Genomic DNA, 24,835 nt, shown 5'->3' with positions numbered 1-24,835 from the left:
AAGGCCCTCCCCTACAGTGCTGGGTCTCCCCAAGAGCCACGTGCCCAATACAGTCCTGGAACACTGATTTCCCCTGCCCCTGCGGTTACTCACCATTTTGGGGGTCTTGTGGCTCATGTGTGCTTGCCTGGGGTCATCCAGTTAGTGACAAGTATGTGAACAGTGGCTGTGTTTTAAATAATTGAACCAGTGGTCTCTGTGTTGCAAACAATACTGCTTCTGTAAAATGTTGCATTTTGGCTTCACAGATATGACCTTGGGAGCCCAGCCTCCCTCTTTGTTATCGTCAACTGAACGGCTGACAGAATTAGAAAGCAGCCACAAAGAACTAAAGAGGACTTTCTGTGTGATGTCATGATGCACTCCGTGGCCAAAACCCAAAGATTGAAGGAGTGACAGGACAGCAAGAAGAGAGATTGAAAGGAGAATGCGGTGCACCCGAACGAAGCCCCGGAGCGGCTCTTAAACATTATGGAGTGCCAAGTGGATACGCTCCAGGTGCTACTAGCACTGCAAACTGAGCAGCTCTGCGCCCGCCCTTCCTGGCAGCTGCTGTCGCAAAACTCTTTCCCATGCTCCCACACACACTGCCAACGCACTCTTATCAACCCCCTGGCTCCAGTCTGTACCTACTACATTCCACTCCTGTCCCATCACAGTCCAGCACTGAGGACTCCCAGTATCCACTGCACTCAACACCCGTCCAGTTGCAGTTTAGCCCTGCTGAAGTACAGCACCTGCTACACTGTACTCCAAAGGAGAAGGCTGCATATGATACCTGGACATACACAAATCTTTAACCATCCCAGGACCCCACCTCCTCCTGGAACCCTCCCTTCCCCCATCCCCCACAGTGCTGATATGTTTGTCTTTCTCCTCCGGTTGTTGTTTTTTAATGAAAGAATGGTTTTGGTTTGAAAGCGATCTTTATTCCATTCACTGAAAGCAAACAGAGCCCTGCAAAGCAACAGGCAATTTTCTTATACCTTCAAAGTGCATCATCTGCACCAATCACAATTGCCTCCTAGCACTACAAGCACTGCACTCCCGAGCACAGCAACAAACATTAGTGGCTTTCAGCTTCAAATTGCTGCCTCAAGGCATCCCTGATCCTTATGGCCCCGCACTGCGCCCCTCTAATAGCCCTGGTCTCTGGCTGTTCAAATTCAGCCTCCAGACGCTGAGCCTCAGCAATCCAGCCCTGAGTGAAGCTTTCACCCTTCCCTTCACAAATATTATGCAGGGTACAGCACACGGCTATAAGCATAGGAATACTGTCATCAGCCAGGGCCAGCCTCCCATATAGGCAGGGCCAGCGGGCCTTTAAATAGCCGAAAGCACACTTAACAGTCATTCTGCACTTGCTCAGCCTGTTGTTGAACCGCTCCTTGCTGCTGTCAAGGTTCCCCGTGTATGGCTTCATAAACCACAGCATTAAGGGGTAGGCAAGGTCTTCCAGGATCACAATGGACATTTCTACTTCCCTACGGTGATCTTTTGGTCCGGGAAGAAAGTCCCTGCTTGCAGCTTCCTGCACAGGCCAGTGTTCCGAAAGATGTGTGCATCATGCTCCTTTCCGGACCAGCCTGTGTTAATATCCATGAAACACCCACAGTGATCCACAAGAGCCTGGAGAACCATAGAGAAATACCCCTTCCAATTAATGTACTCAGTGGCTCGGTGGTCTGGTGCCAGAATTGGAATACGCGTGCCATCTATCGCCCCTATGCAGTTAGGGAAGCCCATTTGTGCAAAGCCATCCACAATGTCACACACATTGCTCAGAGTCATGGTCTTTCAGCACAGGATGCGATTAATGGCCCTGCACACTTCCGTCAACATGAGTCCAATGGTTGACTTTCCCATTCCAAACTGGTTAGCGACCAATCGATAGCAGTCTGGAGTAGCCAGCTTCCATAGTGCAATCACCACTTGCTTCTCCAACGATAGGGAAACTCTCATTCTCATGTCCTTGCATCACATGGCTGGGGCGAGCTCTTCACACAGTCCCATGAATGCGGCTTTCCTCATCCGAAAGTTCTGCAGCCACTGCTCGTCATCCAAGACATTCATGACAATGTGATCCCACCACTCATTGCTTGTTTTCCAAGCTCAAAAGAGCCTTTCCACTGTGGTCAGCACCTCCGTGAATACCACAAGCAATCTTGTGTTGTAGCTACTATACATGGTGAGATCAATGTCGCACTCCTCTTGTCTTTGTAGTTTAAGGAATAACTCCACTGCCATTCATGACGTGTTAGTGAGAGCAAGCAGCGTATTGGTCAACAGTGCAGGATTCATTCCTGCAGAACAGTGGTGGGCAACCTGTAACTGCCGGTGATGTAACTCTGCCAGTGTAGACATACTATTTAAAATACTTTGCATTTACACAGCATATTTCATCTGAGGACCTCAAATCTCTGCACAAAAGGTGTGTAAGAACTATTATTCCCCATTTTATTGATGAGGAAGTAGAAGCAGAGATATGTATATCTAGAGTTACATTACAGAGAATTAAAAAAAATCATAAAGGGATATAAACCTTCCTGCTTCAGGATCTAAAGCCAAACATTAACCATCTGAGGTTAGGAAAACTCCTCCCCTCACTCCCTATGGGCATATTATTGCCTAACTGTGTATTATGGAGGTTTCATACATTCCTGTGAAGCATCTGGCAATGATAACTGTCAGACAGGATGCTGGACTAGATGGACTGTTTTTCTGATCTAGCGTGGTATTTCCTATGTTCAGTAGCATAGAGTTATATGCTCCCGGCGACAAAGCTACCAGCGCTTGTTCAGGGTGAGTTGGGTTTGTTTGTTTGTTTGTTTTTTAATCGCCAGGAGAGCTCTCCCGCAGTGATGAAGTGTGTCTACACTGCCCACGTCAGAGTGCTGCCACGGCCGCACTGTAACATGGGCAGTGTTGAGATACCCTTGGGAAAGGCTGTACAGGAAAAAGCCTTTAGAGAAAGTGTCTTTGGTTTATTCAAAAAGAGTTTTCAAACACATTTAAAATCATATGCCATGATGTTTACAGGGGGAAAAAAACAGGAAACAGTTGGGTTAAGGCTCTAAATTTATTTAACAATACTTAATGGAGACAGCAATAATGTGCCATAACAAAAGGGTTCCACCAAATGCACATGTAATTATAACAGCAGTACAACAGTACTGTTTGAGGTCTGTTTAATAAGCCACGTCATTCGGTGGGCTGCGTGACACAGTGGATTCCCCCCACCTAGGCTCAGTCAGATAGATCACCTGTAGCAGGCTCCAAAATAAAACTCATCACAGGGATAAAGGGAAGTGTGACAACACACTGACAGCAGCCAGTTTCAAAGGCAAACACAGTTTGAGCACTCCTACATGGAGATTTTAATTTTTAATTTTATCAAGAGAATGAGTTCCAAATTAAGTGTCTGACGCTCAGTCAGTCAGAAACCAGAACAGAGTTTACTGAAATACCAATTTTATCTTAACAGCTCAATAGTGATCAGACATAACGAAAATAAAACATGGCAGGTCCTATATTGCCACGAGTAAGGAATCAGCTCCTAACTCTGCAATTTAATATTATAAAATCTCACTATAAATTCTCTTCCTTCGTCTCTCGCAGGAAGTTTACCCTATAGTCTCACTCAGGAGGTCATGCTATAAAGTCAGCGTAATCTAACTCTCTTCCAAATCCCAATGCCACCTAGACTCTGGGTAGACTGAATAACCACATTATTTCCTCTGATGTGAACACACAGAGAACTAGGAGTACTTGTGGCACCATTGGTAGATATATGCCATCATGTGCCAGCAATGCCCCTCTGCCATATACATTGGCCAAATCAGACAGTCTCTATGCAAAATAATAAATGGACACAAATCAGACATCAAGAATTATAGTATTCAAAAACCAGTCGGAGAACACTTCAACCTCCCTGGACACTCAATTACAGACCAAAAAGTCACAATTATTCAACAAAAAAACTTCAAAAACAGACTCCAACGAGAAATTGCAGAACTGGAATTAATTTGCAAACTGGACACCATTAAATTAGGTTTGAATAAAGACTGGGAGTGCATGAGTCATTACACAAACTAAAAACTATTTCCCCATGCTAATTTTCCTCCTACTGTTACTCACGCCTTCTTGTCAACTGTTTGAAATGGGCCATCCTGATTATCACTACAAAAGTTTTTTTTTTTCCTGCTGATAATAGCCCACCTTAATCAATTGGTCTCGTTAAGAGTTGGTATGGCAACCTCCATTTTTTCATGTTCTCTGTGTATATATACATACCTTCCTACTGTATTTTCCACTGCATGCATCTGATGAAGTGGGCTTTAGCCCACAAAAGCTTATGCTCAAATAAATTTGTTAGTCTCTAACAAATTACAGAACAAGTTGGAGAGGGGGAGGTTTACGTTGGATATTAAGAAAAACTTTTTCATTAGGAGGGTGGTAAAGCACTGGAATGCATTACCTAGGGAGGTGGTGGAATCTCCTTCCTTTGAGCTTTTTAAGGTCAGGCTTGACAAAGCCCTGGCTAGGATGATTTAGTTGGGGATTGGTCCTGCTTTGAGCAGGGGGTTGGACTAGATGGAGCTCCTGAAGTCCCTTCCAACCCTGATATTCGAAGGTGCCACAAGAACTCCTCGTTCTTTTTGCTGATACAGACTAACATGGCTACCACTCTGAAACCTGACAAGAGAACTGAGTCCTTATCTTCAAAGTGCTCTATGGCCTGGGCCCAGGGTATCTAAAAGACCATCTAAAGCCCTGGGACAAAAAAACTATGATCAACAACTACTCTCCTCTGGCACAATAAAACTTTCAACAAGAGTAAAGCTTGTCTGTGTGGGAGACAGCACTTTCTTTGGGGATGGTCCAAGACCATGGAGTGAACTCCCCCAAGAACTAAGAACCATCACAACCCTCACCACCTTCCTCTCCAAAAGCAAGGTGCACTTCTTTGACCTTACCTTCTCTAACACACAGCAACATGTATATTTATATTTTAAAAGCCACCCTCCAAAACAAGACACTGTACTGCACACACTTCTCCCTCTGGGGAGAGGATGAGAGAACAAACATGTGAGACACACGTAGTCACATAGTTTAATGCTAATCCAACTACACTGCAGACAAATCATGTTACTATCTCCCCTAGTGGCTTCACATACACTGAGCTAGAGGAGTGAAAAAATAGAACCCTGCAGTGCTCCGCTTTAGAGAGTCTTCAGGGAAATGAGCAATAGCATTCAAGTCCCTTCAGGGGGAAAAAATGAAATCACTGAAGCACAACTCTGTATATACACCTGCCAAGGTCAGACATGTGACTATCACATAATGGTGCACAGTACTAAATGCAGCTGATCGAGCTACACAAATTCAGCATGAACAGGGCCTAAAAAGCCCACCTACCAGGGCAAGCTGACCAAGTGGGGCCAGAGACCACTGGCCCCTTCTCTGGAGAAGAAAAGCAGGAAGCAGAGCATCTGAAGCAGCTAGTTTTTCAGGAAGAGGGTAGCAGAGCAGCCAAGACAGGCTGATTGTTTAAGAGGAAGATAGATACGAGGGAAGGAGCAGAGCAACTTGAGTTGCCACAGCTTCCTCCAGGATGGAAAGCTTGCAACGAGCAACATAGATCTAATCAAAATAGTGCTTAAAACATCATCAGCAATGCTGTCTACTGTAGGATTCCCAAGATTTAATGATGCTGCTTCAGCTCCACCTGTGTCAGTACAGTGGAAAATTTTTGAAAAGTGTCCTAATTTTGACAGGGCCTTAGAGTTTAGGAAAATCTGGGAACTCAAGATTGCTAGAGTTGTCTTGTCACTACCTTCACAGTAATACTTCTCATGGGGGGGGGGGGGCGGGGGCGGTACAAGAGGTGGTGATAACTGGCGGAGATCCACATGAAGCAGCCACCTTCCTAAGCACTAGATGAAAATCACTTATCTGAGAAATCCTGCACTCCCAAAAGGGAGACATCTCTCTTACCACTGGACTTTTTTATTATCACAAATAATGATGAAGCAAACAAGGTGGACACAGACAAAGCATTAGGCTACGTATGTGGAATATACATTTTATTCACATTTGGCTCCAGTCCAGAAAACTTGTGTCCCTTTGCAGAGGGCAACAATCAAATGAGCCAATCCTAAATCTGCAGGCAAACAGAGTATATGGTTTGTAGTACTGCTCTGCTTAATTGGCATCAGCCCAGACAGTTAAGCCCAATGCATAATGTTTGACAAAGATCAGTGGCTTAAACTATGCTGCCATCCTGCAGATCTCAGAAATTGACACATTCCTGAAATAGGCAGAGGATGTTGCTTGAGCTCTGGTGGAGTGAGCCTTCATGTTCAGTGAGAGAGTATACCAGCCAACTGATAACACAGCAAGATACAATGTATTATTCATTTCCAGATGCTCTACAAAGAAGATGGCTTGACTTTCAAAACATCCAGATATGGCTATAAAGAGACAGAGCAACAGCCTGAACAGTTTGGTCCTATTAATGTAATAAAGCAAAGTTCTAAATACATATAGTATGTGTAATTTCTTTTCTTCCAGTGCCAAGCGTGGCTTCAGGAAGACGACAACACATTGATCCACTTGATAAGATGACATTCTGAGATGACTTTAGGAATGAACTTCAGGTGAGATTGTAGTACAACTGTGTCCCTATGAAATGTTATGGGAGGAGGGGTGGCCATAAGTATCTGAAACTCATTCACTCTCCATGCTGATGTAGTAGCCACCAGGAAGACTATGTTCAGAGCGAGGTGGTACAGGGACCGGTTGAGAGAGGTTCAAATGGAGACTTCAAGAGTCCCAGGAGAAATAAATTGAGGTCCCAGACAGGACCAGGGTTTCTAACCCTATGGATATGTCTACACTGCAGTTAGACACCCCCAGGCTGGCCCATGCCCACTGACTCCGGCTAAGGGGCTCTTTAATTGCAATGTAGATGTTCAGGCTTGGGCTGCAGCCCAAGCTCTGGGACCCTCCCACCGCACAGGATCCTAGAGGCTCAGGCTGCACCTTGAGCCCAAACATCTACATCACAATTAAAGAGCCCCTTAGCCTGGGTTCCACAAACCTGAGTCAGCTGGCATGGGCCAAAGTGCCAAGTGTCTAATTGCAGTGTAGACATACCCTAAGTGTACAATAGCCCTTTGAGAAAAGACTGAGCATGACTGTACAGGCAAATGGCAAGCTAAGATTTACACAGGGTGACGTTAATAGAGCTGAATGAGGGGCCAGCCTGCTTTAAGAAGAATAAGAAGTTCAGGATCTGTGATACTGAGGGGCCTGAACCAGGTCCAGCCCTTGTAGGGCTGCCCATATTAAGAACCTCTTCCATTTAGATGACTATGTTCTTCTGGTACATGTTTTCCTGTTCTGTATCAGGATATCCTGGACTTGCATGATGAGATCTCTGTCTGTGGTACTCTGCCAGCCAACGGCCAAGCCATCAGGTGCAGTGACTTCTTCTCTGGATGGGATATCTGGCTGCGGTGCTGCAACATCATCCGGGCAGTATGGGAGCTAAATAGGAGGCTGGATGGACATTTGTAGTAGGTCTGTCAGTCAAAATGGCCTAGTGCAGTACAGAGCTGTGAGAATGACTGTAGTTTTGTCCCTTTCAATATTGAAAAATCACCCTGTATATCAAGGGTGTTGCAGTGAAGGGTCGGAGGAAAGACAAACAAAGAGACATTGGGACCACTGCAGAAGGAAGGCATCTAGTAATGATCCTGGAATCATGCCCCCTCTGGAACAAAGTTCTAGCATTTGTCAACATCAGTGATGAACAGGTCTACCAATGAGGTCATCACTAGCTCCAGATACACTTCAGCAGAGCCCACTCATGAGTGGTAACTCTCTGCCCACACTGAAAGTCCACCAGGTTCTTGAAACCCAGGAGGTGAAGGAGCCATCAGGATTATCCTGTGTTGGTGGCACCATGTTCAGAGTTTGATGGCTTCCAGGCAGAGGGGAGATAAGCATGAGCATTCTTGCCTGTTCATGTAGAGTATTGCGGAGGAGTTGTCCATCAGGATCTGCACTGTGGAGCTTTGAATAACAGATAGGAAGGCCGTGGAGACAAGCCTGATGGCTGAGCTCCAAGACATTGATGTGGAGCCCCTGTCCCCTGGGGACAAGGCCCTTGAATTTGTAGATGGTCCAATGGGCTCTCCAATCTGTACCTGATGTGTCCATGATTAAGGTTTTTTGTAAGGGATAGGGAAGAGAATGGGAGCCCTCCACACACACTTCTGAGGTCCTGCCACCAACTCAGCGCTACAACAACATGAGATGGAACCACCACATTCATCTGCTGTTTTGTTGAGGGAATAAACCAACCTGATCCAGAGTTGGAGCAGACACAGGTCAAATCTGACAAGCGGTATCACATACTTGGACACTGACATATGGCCTAGCAGCACCACATACATCCATACTGTCACAGTGTGACCCAAGGACTTCAAGATGTCAACTGACAGAGGGCCCACGGGTTCACCACCGGGATCATGTAAAGTCTCTACTGAAAGCCTGTGTCATGCCAGTCATCATAATCATTATGAGATGTATATACAGAAAATATTGAGGAATTATGTATAAATACTATAAAATTATATTCTACGGGTCTGCAGTTAAAAGCAGGTCACTCAAAGCTAGAGTGTCTTGAGACAAACTTCTCCAAACAGGGGGTCAGAGACACTTACCTCCTTGATGTACCATTCATTGTGTACTGTGAGTCATGCAATAGAAGTCAATCAGCATACTAAGTCAAATGCTAATGAAGAGCTGGTGAGACTTCAGAAGGCAATTAATAGAAAGAGGTAAGCCGTGGGGAGGGGAAACCCTATTTGCTCATGATATCAAAGGTCTGTTCCGGTATATTTGGGGCACAAAGACACACCATGGCATCCTTCCATCTGTGAAGACAAGCTGCCGGGGGCTTGATCTTATGAAAGGGGGATCTCAGCCAACTTGGTTGAAAATGCTTGGAAAAGGAATTTGCCTGTGGTGTCAGGGCAATCTGTATGGGAACCAGGTTCACCAGCACCAGGGCTATCCATGCCAAGACAGGTCTTTTGTTTGCTGGGGACTACTGTATTAATTTAGATGGACTAAATGGGCCCAAAGGGTCAAAGGTGTCAACATGACCCAGTCACTGTCCAACACTGAACAGTTTTAAACAAGTTTTGGTGAAACAAGACCTCAGCCTGCTTAGTATCATGGCAAACACGCCATTAAAAATCCTTTTAACCTTTTATTAAAGATACAGAACAGAAGGAAAAACAGTTAAAGCATTTGAAATGTAAAGTATTAAGCAAGGCTTTCATTTCAACATCCTTTGTTCCCTTTAGCTGGAGAGGTATTTCAGAAGGAAAGTCCCCCACCCCTGTTTGACAGTCTTTTAGATGATTATTAAAGACGCTAATAGCTGTCCTTTTGTGGAAAAGAGAAGTTAGTTGAGATGGGCTGGAGCTGCTGTAGTTGTTAAAGTCCAATCCTGTTTCCTAAAATGACAAAACAAGACAAACACATACAAAAGAGGAGAGAAAGAACAGCAGAGAGAGAAAATACAGCTTCTGTCTCTGAGGTTGACTTTCACTAGCAGCCTCACTGCTGAAAAACACAGACACAGCACATGGTCTGATCAGCCACACCAAGACCTGGCAAACTTGTACCAGCATAGGGCTGTTTAGGGCATTGCTTTTAGTTAACTCCCTGATCACAGGCTTACAGTAGTGTTGGCTGCTGAGCCAGACACCTATTAGACAGATGGAAAAAAGGAGAGGGAAAATAAAGAGGAGAAATAAGGTACCAAAGAGAAAAAACTCACAGAGATGTGAGAGGAAGAGGAAGGTGACACATGACTGGGACAAGGATGGATGTGCCCAATGGTTGGAGGAGTCAGGCCTAATATACGGAGCAGGAGATAGGCCTACTGGTTAGAACAGGAGTCAGTAGCCAAGAATTTGAGCCTGGCGGCAGAGGCCAGGTGCCGGAGCCGAGGGTCAGAGCTGGAGTCAGAGGTCAGGAATCAGAGCAGATGGTCAGACCTGGGTCACCTGGAGTGAGGCAAGGCAGGGACAGGGCTGGAACAAGGCAGGAGTGAAGCTGGAAACAAGCAGGTGCAGGAGCTATTACTGCCATGGGCAAATGCTTTGAACTGCTACTGCTGCTTGGTTTAAAAGGCAGTCTGCTGACTCTTCAAACCAATCAGGCAGGCTACTGCAGGCCAACTGCACTCATTAGATTGTCCAGAGTCTGGCACTGCTGCAGGCCCCTGCACACTTCCCTGTACAGCGATGTGAGGTGCTTTGCACTGACTGCCACTCCTCACAGCAGACTCCAGCACCTCAGGGATGAGACCCTGCCTGTCCAGTGATGGACTGATCCCCATCAAGAATGGATACAGTCAATGCCTGTGTGCAAGTGTTTCTCCACCAGGACCTATAAGGGATGCTCAGCTCTAGTCACATCTGCTTGAGAAGCCCATGTGGCCTCTGACTCCAGTTCTGACCCTTCACTATGACTCCTGGCTCCATCTGTGACCCTTGGCTCTGGCCCCTGACTTCTGACTCTGGCTCCAGCCCTAGCCTCTGATTTCTATCAACTCCTATTCTAACCGCTCCGACTCCCTGTTCTAACCACTAGGCATGACTATCGCTTTGGCCATTATGCCTGACTCCCACTCCGAACACTAGACATCACTGTCCACGCCCCAGTCATGTGACAATATTCTTTGCAAGAAAAAGTATGAAGATAAGATGTTCTCCCAAGGAGGTTGATAGAAAACCAGTTGAGGGTCTCTGGAGAGATTAGTAGATCAGATACACGCTGGCCTGTGGGAAGGAAGAGGAAAGTGAAGGAGGGTCGTGGCCATCCTGCCCTGTATGCCCTTGGTTAGGAGCATGAGGCTGCCCAGGCACATACACAGCACTGATGAATACTGCTACTCTAAAAATATCCAGTCTCGCATATGGAGCATTGTGCGGCTACAGTAAGACCCTCACTGACACATGGAGAACCTTTCTTTGCTTCTCCCGCACTCTAGTTCTGGGTCCCTCAAGCTCATCCTGGTGTGTCGGCGCCAACGTCTTTCAGTCATCTTAGGATGCTGTAGTCACACCCAGCCCCCTTCCATCAACTTCCATTGTGGTTCTCCAATTTCTTGATCATTTACCTCCATACCTCTGTGACCCAGCTGGTCCTCCTAGGTCAGTGCGGGCAAACCTTTTGGCCTGAGGGCCACATCGAGTTTCAGAAATTGTATGGAGGGCCGGTTAGGGGAGGCTGTGCCTCCCCAAACAGCCAGGCGTGGCCCGGCCCCCGCCCCCTATTTGCCCTTCCCGCTTCTTGCGCCCTGACAGCCCCCACCCTCCCTGGGACTCCTGTCCCATCCAACCCCCCCGTTCCCTGACAGCCCCCCCAGAACCCTGCCCCATCCACCCCCCCCTCCCTGTCCCCTGACTGCCCCTGGAAACCCTGCCCCTGACTGCCCCCTGCCGCCCCATCCAATCCCCCCTCCTTCCTGACTGCCCCCCCAGGATCCCTACCCCCATTCAACCCCCCTGCTCCCCGCCCTCTGACCACCCCGCCCCTTATCCACACCCCCGCCCCCTGACCACCACCCTGAACTCCCTTGCCCTCTATCCAACCCCCCCTGCTCCCTGCCCCCTTACCGCGGTGCCTGGACAGAGCACCAGGACAGGCAGCCGCGCCGCCCGACTGGAGCCAGCCACGCCACCACACAGCACAGAGCACCAGGTCAGGCCGCCCCAGGAGCTTGCAGCCCCGCCACTCAGAGCATTGTGTTGGCAGTGCAGTGATCTGACGCTGCGGGGGAGGGGGAACAGCAGGGGTGGGGGAGGGGGCTAGCCTCCCGGGCCAGAGGCCGGGCAGGACGGTCCAACGGGCCGGATGCAGCCTGCGGGCCATAGTTTGCCCACCTCTGTCCTAATTCCTGACTAGTTCTCGGGAACCAATTACTCACTTCCCCCAAAATAAATGGGGCTGAATCTCTTCATTGGTCCCTTTCACTATCCACATTCATCTCTAAAAGTACACTGGCTCCATTCATTCTTTTTGATAGCATTACACTAGTGACAGTTTATAAGACCTTCTATTTTGAAACCCACTAAATCATTACCATTCAAGTCTTAGAAATCAAAGACCTTAGGGCAATTATCTTCCACAATTTACTTTGACCATCTCTCTGCCTTTACATATATTAGCCAAAAATACAGGTTGCCATTTATTAACAGACACTATACCTTTGGAACTTAAACAAAAGTAAAGAATTTTGCCAGAGGTTTGTTAACTGATGACTGTATCAACCTATGTGTGTGTCATCTAAGTATTCCCACAGCTACTTTAATGAAAAGAGTATAGAATTTGCCATCTTTCACTCAGAACCTCCTCTGTATCTCATTATCTTAATATTTAAACATATCCTTGAAGAGATTAATACTGTACTTTCTCTTTATCTTTCTAGGATATAGTTTATTGTATCACACAAAGTCCTTGGCACAAACATATGTAATGAAACAAAGTTTTTAGTGAAATCTTTAGATTTAGAAAGTAACGTAGAGAAAACATATAAAAGGCCAGTCTGATTCATATGTAAGTGTGATTGTAATGCAAAACATAAGTAAATAAGATGCATCGTATCTTGGTACATTTTGGATGAATTTTAATGGATATAGAAACGACTAGCCCACATGGGGTAAAAAAGTACATCTGAAAGGAGTCTTGCCAATGTGTATATCAAAAGAGTTTGGTGGATGATAACATTCACATTGTTCTGCTGTTTAAATTATTTCAAGTTCAAAGGTTTGTAAATACAGATATTGTATTTTATATGTTGGGGGGTTTTTTATTTGTCTTGGCTTTTGAGTTAATTTGTTGACAGCTGTCCCTAGGATCTGCAGGGCCTTTTGTGAAGTAGCAAGCAAGAGTCTATCCCATTCTTTTCGTAGAGGCACTCCCAATATTAACTGCTACCTCCTACTTGCCTGTGACCCCGTTCTTGTTGCTGCAGATCATATAAAATAAATCTGCTGTGCTAGCTGAAAAATATGAGATGTTCTCACATTTTGGAGCAGGAAGTTCACAGCGAATTTCACAAACACCCATCAAGGACATGGGAAGGGTCATCCAGACATAGGAGCATGCTGACCACAGATACCCTCCCGCTCCTGGCTGCAAAAGATCTGCAACGATTTTTGCAGTGCTGAGCCAGGGGATGTCACTTCTCTACTCTCCCTTAAGGTAAGCTCTAAATGGTCTGGGACAAATTCAGAACAGATGCAAGTGGGTGCAACTCTACCGATTTGATGCTTACACCAGTCTGAATTGGACACATTAACTTTAAAATTAGAAATGATAATTTGCAAAGCACTGGGGGAAATCCAGGGTCTTTGGATGCAACAGCTGGCTAACAAATGGATGAATGCTGGCACTATGCCTAATATAGAAGCCTAGAAAGGTATTAGTGTTCTACCAGAGTTGTTCGTGTTGGCTTTAGGCATAGAACTTTTGAAAGTCATTGTTATAAACAATACTACTTTTTACTTCTATTATCCTTTTCTTCCAAGGAGTGTAAAGTATTTTAAAAGACATTAAACCTCCTCAATTCTGTGATGCGTGACAGTATTATTACATCCATTTTGTAGGTGCATTAACAGACAAGACAGAGATTAAGTGACTTGCCCAAGGTCACACAGCATGCCTGACTTAGAACCAGTAACTAAACCAAATTGCGTGGGATTTCATGTTATGAAAAAACAGTTCATCGAGGACTTAGTTTAAGGCAAATTTTCAATGGTAATCTAAACCAAATGTGACATCATGACTCCAGAAGTGACAGGCTAGCCTCTACTTTGGGGCTCCCATACTTATACATGATTCTTTAATATGGCTATATCATGATTCAATCCTGTCCACTCAAAAGACCAAATCATGTTACAAGCTTTTGTTCTGTGAACATGACCTAAAGATGCCTGAAATTCTGTTCTTATTCTCATATCTGATAGGGCAAATGAGATTTAATAAAATATCTGACTCAAAGATTTCTTGTGGGTTCTTCCATTGATAAAATAAAGGGGATCTACTGACTGTTCCAGTAGAACAGCATGGCCATTATCCTTAAACTGAAAGCCTTTTGACTGTTGCTCAGACTGTGAACACAACTGGAAAAAGAAAAACCCAAAGGAGTTTTGAAATGGTTTGCAAAGGCTCCACAATTTAAAGAATTTTTCACTCAGTGGGAACTGCTCACATGAGCAGTCTTACAGAAGGATGTTTAAAGCTCTACCAACTTCCTGATGTGCTAAGAACATGAAAGTTATGATCTGCTTTGATGCTTCAGTTTTTGCAGAAGAAAAACTCTGTAATAGTTATGTTTAGTAGACATGAAATTTGGCCATTTTCTTCCTTGGGCTCAGATACCTGAAAGCCAGAGTCAAAAGCAAAGATGCATGTGAGAGAAAAAGGACTGAGATGAACTCCTGTAAAACTGAGAAAATTTTTAAGGTTAGAATGCCCGCTTTGGGTATGAGGATATACTGACAGAAATACTGAATTTCAGCATACACAGATGCTATTTTATGTCATAAGAAAATAAATCAAAAGGCCACACTGTGGCATACTAGAACTTTTAAAGATATTATAAGTTACACATGATATTCTCCTGCTCACATCAGTGGAAATATCTGCTACATATTAACATATTAAGAATTCATTTTTATGAGGACAAAAAAATCCTAAAATATACCTGACTTAGAAATCCAAGTTCCAGGAACTGTAGTTTTCCATTAGTTATCTGTACTTCTTTAGAATACACACTACAAAAGATCCAATACAACCTGTATGAAAAATTACATTCAGCTAGACTATGATCTAATTAGATCTTTTCCATGTCAAACTATAATAATGTATCAAATCAGATGCAAAAGACAGTGAAAGACCAGTGCATTGATGCCATATTCCTTTAACAAGAAAGGGACAGTGTTAGAAGGTTAGTAAAATGAGTGATACACTACAAACCGAAGTAGATAATTTTTCAACAAACACCAATTACCATATATACTCGTTCATTAGCCCTTAGTTTATAAGTCGACCCCCCCCCAAGATGGATAGGTAAAAATAGCAAAAACTGTATAACCCTTTCATAAGCCGACCCTATATTTCAGGGGTTGGCAAATTTTGACTCCTGGCCAGTCAGGGTAAGCCACTAGCGGGCCTGGTCGTTTTGTTTACCTGGAGCATTCGCAGGCACGGAGCCCCTCAGCTCCCAGTGGTCACGGTTTGCCATTTCCAGTGGCCACGGTTTACCGTTCCCAGCCAATGGGAGCTGCACGAAGTGGCGCCAATTTTTAAATTGTGCACTGTTTTTTCCTGTTGCTTTAGAGTATATTTAAAGCACACAGCTACACATTTTTGGTAGCTTTAGTTGTTCTGGTTTATTTTATTCCCTACTTAATTCCCTTTGCCTCTTTTCTTTTTTTAATCCTCTTTTTAAAAGTTTTAAACTTCCCTCACTTCTTACTGTGGTTTTAAGACATGAGACCATTTTATATATAATTAAATTACATACCTTTATGTAAAATGCAGTGAGCTAAGATTAAAATCATTCATTCCCATAATTATGCTAAAATGAGATGACTTAACATATCCCTTAGTTTATAAAAAATGAAAAATATTTGATGGAAAGAAGTCAATTTGATGAGTTTAACATTAAAACACACTAGCACACAATTTACATGCTATTTTCTCATATTTACGCTGTTTGACATTTTGTTTTTAAATTTGTGACAGCTATTAGTTTGCACCCTGGACAAACTGCCTGTCAAGTTTGCTTTAAAATAAATAAATAAATACATAAATAAATAAAAGGGGGCACATGCACCTGGGTAAGCCGAATAAACATAAGTCTACTCGCTTTTGTAAAATACCTTCAGTTCTGTGGATCAAAAGCGCTATAAAGTATCACTATCCCGACTAAGTTTTAGAGCTGTGCATAATCTTTGAAATTTTGGTGGTTTTACCACTGAAAATAGCTACTGTTGTCCTGTCTGAAATTTGTTTGTTCTTTATAGTTTTAATAGTTCTGTAGTCACCATGTTCTGCAAACCCATGTATTAGAGAGAGATCATGGATCCACCTCCCCTCTGTTTGATTCTCAAAATGTTTCATTCAGTGAGCCACCCAGAGAGTGTCAACAGATTACTATGGAATCAATAACCACAGTTTGGAAACCTTCTGATGTGTTGCAAGAGGAAGATTTTAAAAAAAAATGCATGGTGTAACTGTAATTTCTATAGAACTGGGCAAAACTAGAGCCCCAAGTTAAAAGGCCTGAAAGAAGCCGTTCAATAAACACTAGATACATGATGAAGAAAATGTATCCCCTACTCAAAAATTTATTTTGACTGAACAGGAAAAAGTCATCTACAAAAGACTCTATGCACTCTAACATATAATTAATACAAAACAAAACCCCAACAACATTAAAATCATCATTTAAACAGGAACCCTGCTGACCAACTACCTGCAAATTAAAACTCTTTTCCACCCACTCATTACAGGAAGCACACTTGATCTTTATCCATCATCAAGAGGATATCATCAATCAAAGTGAGCACAAGGCAAAACCATCCCAGCAACATCATCCAACCAGGTTGTGGTAATACATGCAAAGTTAGAAACCTTTGTTTTTATTTGATCATAGATCATTGATGGTTTTTCCCCCCAACGACTGAAGGTTAATTACCATTAACCGAAGGTTGGGATCTTAGCTTCCTCACAACACAATCTCCAGAGAAATAAGCAAAACCAAAGGAACACAGATTAAACATCCTGTTCCTGGTTTACACTATCTCCTTTCAAAACTATTACTACCTTGTCTACCTCTGCCAATTACCAAAGGACTGAGGAACCATCATATCCCTTCCTCCCTAGTCCCAGAAATCCGTATTTCCAACACATGCAGCACTATTCCACCATCTTGGCCAGTTGACAGTACCCATCGAAGGGATGCAAGCGCCACAGGTGGGTACCTGAACAGTGAACCCCAGGGCTGGCTGCAAAAGTCATTATTAAACCACAGAACCTTCCTAATTTACCACCCACTCACTACTACTTCACATCAACCATCTCTCACACTTACGGGCCTCTTCAACATTCTACAATGCCAGCCCTCTCCAAAACAAAAATCCCCCTTGTTACAACCACCATTGCACCTTTCCTCCGCACTGTAACCATACTGTCACCTTGTCTAAATAGAGACAGACAGCAACAATCACCCACTTCCCTGGTCTCAGCAACCCTACCCTGCCAGCCCCACTACCCTGGAAGTAGCAGAGAAAAGAATTCAAGAGCCTCTCACACCCATACATACAAACTCTTTCATCCAACCTCTCTCAGCTTTAACACTCTCATCCTCAAAAATAGAGAAGACTGCACTCAGCATTATGACACCTCCTGATATTAATGACTTCAAACCCTGCTGAACTTTCACTCCAAGAAAAATCCCTTCAACCATAGCCTACTCATTCTCCCTATCTAAATCCTCAACATGAACAATCCACTTATCACTATAAAGAAAAGACAAGACAAAACAACTTAAAATGAAATAACATTTGTTATACACCTCATTTTCATGATGCTGCATTTCTCATACAACTCCTAATAATAAGGTTCTATCACCTAAACCTATGTATATATGGTTTAGCAAATTACTATTCCAGTTCCAATTTGTCCTACTGAGGTGCTATTCAGTGTAATCAACAATGTAGGTAAAGCTCTTGGTAGATGGAAAGTGCTATATATAAGCTATTAGTCATGCACATTTCCCCCTCCCCATCCCGGACAAGTCACAAACAGCTGTTTGCATTGTTTGTTTGTTTAAAGAGATACAAAAGTTTTAAGATTTTTACCCACCAGGGCTGCAGTATGCAAACAAACTGAGAGAAAGCAAGAGGAGCAAAGGAATGACTAGATTATTTACTCTGATGCCATGATCATACAACCCAACAATGACCAGTCTGTAAGGCAGCAACAGAGGAAGGAAAAGGGAGGGGGGATAAGAGGGGAGGCTGGAGAGTAGCACGAATTATATTCATTGTGAGACAGGCTCCCAACTAGTAATATACTATTTTAAAAGTTAGATAATAGAAGGTGTGTGGGATGGAGGTAAATGTGGGTCTAAAATGAAGGAATAGCTGAGAGGTATAATGCAGTACTCTGATCTGCAGCATGCAGATCTTCTGTAGAGAGCTAGGTGCAAACCAAGTACTATATTCCTCTAAGGAATTACACCGAACAAAGAAATTATATTTCAGATCTGCACATTATAGAATTGCTATGTGTCTGCAGACTTTAAATTGGGCATTACATTATTTTAATTTCCATCACCAATATATTGGAAGTACCTTAATGTCAGTAGCTATGCTAATATAGTTCTCAAAGTAAACTAATGAGAAACTTGTAAATATCTGACACTTCCTCCCATAGAATCGCCATATGTTTTTAATAGTTTAAATCAAAAGACATTTGTCTTAAAGCTTTTTTCCAGATAAGAATTTTATTTGGTAAATGAAACTGTATCCATAAAGACAGGTTTCAGAGTAGCAGCCGTGTTAGTCTGTATCCGCAAAAAGAAAAGGAGGACTTGTGGCACCTTAGAGACTAACAAATTTATTTGAGCATAAGCTTTCGTGAGCTACAGCTCACTTCATCCAAAGCTAACTCTGAGATGTTGTGGGGGCGGTTACATTTTATGAAAATTACATTAAATTAAACACCAAATATATTGCAAATTAAGGATGCCACAGTATGCTTTGCTCAGTCCCAGTGGACCAAACTCTTCCCTAGTGTAAATCCACTCATTTATAATGGGCCACATTATAAATGAGGCCCATTATAAATTAGTTTATAAAGGGTTTTGCAGTACCCTTTCCTCCAGAACAATGAAGAGTATTACAACACACCATGGTCTCCAATCCTAATCTAAGCGGCACAGTAAGAAAGGACTAGTCTCTGAAAAAAATACACAACGTGCTAAGGGGTAAATTCAGAAATCACTATGGCAACTCCAAGAGAAAGGTTGCTTTCTCTTTACCTTTGGGTCTGATATTCCAAAATAGGTAAGAAAACCAGTTTCAACAGAGGGAGTTAATATGTATTTGATTTTAAACTAGAGAGGGCTGAAGATTGCCTATCCTTCATAGAGAGACAGAGAGAGAATAAAGAGAAAGCTCAAAAATGTCAGAATGCTGAAATGAAGGAATCATAGCCCCTGAGGGGTACCAGTGGGGTTGTATATTCTGAAGCAAATCTTATCTGAAAGGTTGGATGTTTCCGTAAATGTTGGAAGCCCAAGTTATGGTGAACAAAACAACCAAACAGTGAGTGCCTAACTCTTGAATACAGCTAGAATTAACCATCTGTTTAGTGTGTTCAAAAATAATAAATATTATTTGCTGTGTTTTCGGTCTTATCTTTTCTGTATTCACTGTGCACTAGTGTAAATAGTCTTTGCCTCAAAACATCACATACAGTAGCTTAGAATCAATATCTAGTCTTTGTTTAAAAAAAGAACAAAAGCGAATAAAAATGTTATACATTTTAAAAGAGAGAGAAAAAAAATCAACAAAGACGGTATGTCTGTATGTCGTTTCTTTGCAAGCCTTTGCAGCCCAGATGATACAGCACTGTGCTCATACATGCAAGCCAGGAAGTGCATGTGAGTAGTTTATTTTCACTGCCCAAACACCGTGAACCTAAAACATTTATATCAATCTTTGCAGACAGCTTTCCTAACAAAAAAGCGTTCAACACTGGGAAAAGGATGTGGATAGACAAATTACTGCAGACAGAGGAATAGGGTTGACAGAGAAAAGGGGACCCACAATCTCAGTCTGTAGCACAATAAAAGAAAATTTCTTTCAGATACTGTTTCAGTGGTATCTCATGCCAGTCAGTTTAAAAAAGAGAGAGAGAGAGACTGAATGAGGATAAATGTTGGAGAAACTGGGGTTTAAAAAAAAAAAGATTTTATGCATATATGGTGGACATGTCTAGTCATTAGAGTATTGGGATGCAGTCCGTAACCAAATACCACAAATTATTGAATATTTATTACCAAATCATCCTTTGCTAAAATCCTGCTGAGGCTTCCTAGTAGAAATGGTCATACAAAAGGAGATGAAGAATTAATCTCTCATCTGCTAGTAGCTGCTTGGCATTGGCAGCCTCTCACTGGAAAAAGAAAAATAGCCCAGCTATTGGGGAATGGTTCAAAAAAACACATGAGGTTGTGGTTATGGAAAAAGTAACACATGGATAATTTACCCAGTAAAATGGACAGATAAATACTTAGAATTTGAATATTAACATTTGATAGACATACCTGGTCTGGTAAATATGTGTATATAGAGACTTCCCTCAATTTAATAAAAATCACTAGAAATGAGGTATTGTAATGATGCTCACTCTGTAATATGGTAACAGCCTGTTAAACAGAAAGGTCTGATGACTGTATAAGGACTCTTTAAACAAAATATAACTGTTGTAATGATCATTTTGCTTCTGATATTTCCATGGCAAAGATTTGTAAACTTCTTAAAACTTGCTAAATAAACAAAAATAACAATAAAATAAAATAGATAGCATAAGTGGCGAAAAACATGGTGAAATGTAAAACTAGATTTTTTTCTTTTTTATTATTGTTAATAATCTCAGGCATTATAAGTAACACCGCTAAGGAAAGATATTTTAATAAAACAATTTTTACCCATTACATGTAGAATTTATAAGAAGGCACTCAGATTATTTGGACCTTGGTGCGCACAGACTGGAGCTGACTTGACGCAGGTAGGCATATCATATGTGCCCACATAGAGCCCCATAAAACCCTTAAGAGCAAGAAAATGTCCAGTTAAACTATCTTTCTCCAAGATATCTTAAATCCAACACAACCCCACTGCTATATAAATAAGTTTAAAACAACCTCCATTATGTATAGTAACACATCACATTCCTAACAAACATTATAACGTAAACCTTCACTGACCTCAGCACCATTCACATCCATAGATGTAGGGACATGCATGAACTGGTGAAGTGTGTGTTGTGTTATTTTCCTACGGAGAATAGCTAAAATATTCTGTGGAAGAAAATGGAGTTTGTAGTTCAAAGGTGGGTGACGCTAATGCCTGAGTGAATTTTGAAGTTTCCACATGCTATTTGTGCAAAACATATATGAAATTTGAGACTCCATACAAAATTTCTGAAATGTTTACTTTAAAAAAAAAAAAACAACACACTTTCTCCTCTTAGACACACCTGCCAGTGACCAAGGCCCCTTCAAGAGTACTTTTTACTATGCTTTCTTTTAAAACAATCCACCATTTCAGCTCCATGGGGGCCTACAAGTCCTGTCAACAGGAAAAGCTTAAGACAACCTTAACTATGGAGCCACTATCAGTGCCTCTATTACAGTTTTCCACAGTATGCATCCGATGAAGTGAGCTGTAGCTCACGAAAGCTTATGCTCAAATAAATTGGTTAGTCTCTAAGGTGCCACATCTTTTGCAAATACAGACTAACACTACTGCTACTCTGAAATCTATAACATCTGAAATCCACCACAGCCTAAACTTTAGTGAAGAAAACAAGGCCCTGCCACTACTATAAAAGTAAATGTTGAATCCCTTTAACCAACCAGGAAAAATTTAATACAGTAGAACCTCACTAGTTTGCACTAATTAGTGGAAGGATCGTTGCAAATAAGTAATTGAACAAACACAATAGGGGAAAAAAGCAGAGATAATGCATCACAATGTATTTTTTGTTCATTTATTTGACAAGTGTAATTTAGTTTTAATTACTGACAATAGTTCATGGTATATGTTCTGCAGTACATTTTGTAAAAGTAATAAAATCTTTGTAACAAGGCACCTCATTACCGCACTCTTAAATCTTCGTCCAAAAGTAGAGAGACTTGCACACAAAAACTGGTGTGGACTGGTAAGTGTGAAATAGTAAGTCTCTACTGTAATATTGGCAAAGATAACGAAAAGTGTGTCTAGTGTTTTATTTTAAAGTTTCACTAGTCTAAGAAAACCCCAAGTATATCTCTAGAAAAGCAGAACAGTGGCTGGAATGGCCACTCACCAATGCTTCACTTAGGTACAGCCTACAGTAGGGAAGCTTTTCAAAAATTTCCCACCATTTCTTATACTAGTTCAGCTAGACCAGTGTTAATAATAGTGGGAGTTCTAGCATGGATGGGTGGCCTTCTGCTGGCAACCAACACAGCAGTGTTATGAGATGGTGCTTAACATGCCAGTGGTCAAACTACATTAGGGTTCCCAACATTCTTAATGTTAGTGGAACTCCTGATCTATACTTCAAAGTTTTATCAGTACAACTATTTCAGTTAGTGGTGTGGTTTTTATTCTATTTTTTTAAACCTAAATTATTACAATAGTAAAAGCCCTAGTGTGGTTGTAGTTATACTAATATAATGGTGATTTATACAAATATAGTTTTTCCTCTTCACATGGAGTAAAAGCTATACCAGTATAAAGTGCCTTTATGCTGATATAATTTCAGCCATGCTAGAGGGAATTGTACTGCTTTAACCATATCGGTATGGTTAAAGCAGTACAACTTTTTAGTGCAGACAAGGCTGAAACCAGCAGTATAGCATATTGATGGTAGCATTTTTTTTAAAAATGTCTTTACATTTACTATGCTTGCCTTATTTCTGGATTAACTACTAGCATCAGTGTGCTGAAACTGTAGGTCTCTAATTGCACAGTTTGAAAATCAGACTATTTTTTCCAACAGTGCTGGAAACTCTTCCATACACACAATAAATTCTGTGTTGTACATTTTGTAATAATATTTCAAAACTGCCAGGCTTTCTGGGTGAACAAAAGCAATAAAATAAATACAGTGGTGTCCTATTAAAATTCCACCTCATTTTGATCACTGCATTCCCACAGTAGACAAAGGGTCCCCCCCACAACATACACTCCCATAGGTGTACTAAGCATCACAGAAGCAGGAGACCAAACTGGCTCCAGGGGACAAACACAGCTGAAAGTTGGTAGAGTATCACTAAGGCCAGGGTCATCAACAATCCCCAGAGCTGACCACTAATGTTTTTATCTGATCTATAACATCAGGGAAAGGTACCACCGCTGAACTGGGGCTGCAAGAGGAAAAGAAAAAAAAGCTACTTCATGTTTAAAGGGACATGGACATATTAATTATTCAAAAGTAATTTCTGACATTACCCCTACCCCTTCTATTGGTGAGAGAGAGAAGCTTTTGGTGTGAAGAGCTCTGTGTGGCTCAAAAGCCTGTCTCTCTAACCAACAGAAGTTGGTCCAATAAAAGATACTACACCTCTACCCCGATATACACGACCCAATACAACACGCATACAACGTGGTGAAGCAGCACTCGGGGGGGTGGGGGGCTGCTTTAATAACAGAAATGCTCAAGGCCAAAGCAAGTTCAATATAACGCAGTTTCACCGATAACGCGATAAGATTTTTTGGCTCCTGAGGACAGCATTATATCAGGGTAGAGGTGTACCTCATCCACATTGTCTCTCTAATCTGCTGGGATCAACACAGCGACAACTAAACTGCATATATTATCCCTGCTCCTAAGTCTCCCTGTCAATTTGTTGCTGTTTTACAATCACATCTTTTCCTACTTTTAAAAATATTGCTCTCTACCCCCATGGCCTTCCTACAAACTAAAAAAAAAAAAAAAACTGATCAACTGGTTACAGAGAACACAGTGAAACGGACTAAAGACCCATCCACAAAATGGGGGTGATAGCCCACAAGAATGTTATAAGGCTTAAATTTTTTTTAATGTTCATGACATTTTGAGATCCACACACGGTAAAGACCAGGTATTGTTTCTTTCAGGACACTCAGCAGGAGAATAAACAGTTCACAGACAGATTTGTTGTAGAAAAGCAACAAAATAGTAGACAAGTTAGCAGGAAAAGCAGAAGTGCCATTACTAGGACTCTCAGGACTGTACAAAGAAAACAATAAGAAATATAGTTTATTTTAAATGTTCTTTGGATACAGTAGTTTATATTTAAGCAGGGGACAATTTGCCTTGAAATCTAAGACACCTACCAGGAGCAAGGGAAACACACCAACATCCCACCTGAGATAAATACCCAATCTTTTCTTTTACTTGAGATGTTTTGGGTGTTTATGGTGAGACAACTAGCAGTTTTTATCTTCTGTTCAAGATGAAAAGAAGATTGGAGCAGGAGGAGCCCACCAAAGCCAGTCCAAGGCAGCTCCCACTGGCAGCCTCAAGGCCTGAAGTGGGGAGCCCTGGCGGGAGGACCCAGAATAAGGTAATCATATTTTCCTAAATTGAAAACAAGATGCCGGGTAAACGGTAACACCAGGTGGTTCGAGTCAGCCCCGAGCTGCCTGGCATGGCCACTCGCCCGAGCCAATGTTACGGCCGTCATGCCTTTTTTGGCAAAACTGGACGTTGGTCCCATTCGCTCTTGCTCAAACATCCCTCTGAGCCCTCCCCCGCCAGGGCAAGAACAAAGGGAACAAATGCCCAGTTTGGCCCCCCAAAAAGACTTGAACTCCGGGACAGAGCTTAAAAAAAAAAAAAAAAAAAAAAAAAGGCCAACCGAGCCAAAACAGGACCTCTGGTCACCCTACCCAGACCAGACCTCCACAGGCAGTAGCAAACTAGCGGGGTGGTCACGCCGACCGGACACCCACAGGTTTGAGGCTTATCTGGT

The 24,835-nt window shown here is 42.4% G+C and overlaps 1 protein-coding gene and 1 long non-coding RNA gene across 8 annotated transcripts in view; one reads left to right on the top strand and one right to left on the bottom strand.

Annotated features, from left to right (window-relative positions):
- DISC1 (DISC1 scaffold protein) overlaps nt 1-24,835 on the bottom strand; it is a 352,964-nt gene that overhangs the window by 327,676 nt on the left and 453 nt on the right. The window contains exon 1 of one of the 7 annotated variants that reach the window (XM_075126901.1): nt 94-162. The exons of the other annotated variants lie outside the window; for them this stretch is intronic. The gene's annotated coding sequence lies outside the window, so the exon portion shown is untranslated. Of the gene's footprint in view, nt 1-93; nt 163-24,835 lie in introns of those variants that run through there. 7 annotated transcript variants of the gene reach the window in all.
- The window catches only part of LOC142071596 (uncharacterized), a 67,433-nt gene continuing 62,006 nt past the window's right edge, over nt 19,409-24,835 (top strand). Inside the window, exons 1-2 of the long non-coding RNA XR_012667728.1 lie at nt 19,409-19,430; nt 24,317-24,427. This is a non-coding gene — a long non-coding RNA (uncharacterized LOC142071596). The remainder of the gene's footprint in view (nt 19,431-24,316; nt 24,428-24,835) is intronic.

The sequence above is a fragment of the Caretta caretta genome, chromosome 3, assembly GCF_965140235.1.
Source record: "Caretta caretta isolate rCarCar2 chromosome 3, rCarCar1.hap1, whole genome shotgun sequence".
NCBI classification, from domain to species: Eukaryota; Metazoa; Chordata; order Testudines; family Cheloniidae; genus Caretta; species Caretta caretta.
The sequence above is the reverse complement of the archived record's forward strand: the minus strand, read 5'-3'. Positions and strand labels throughout refer to the sequence as shown.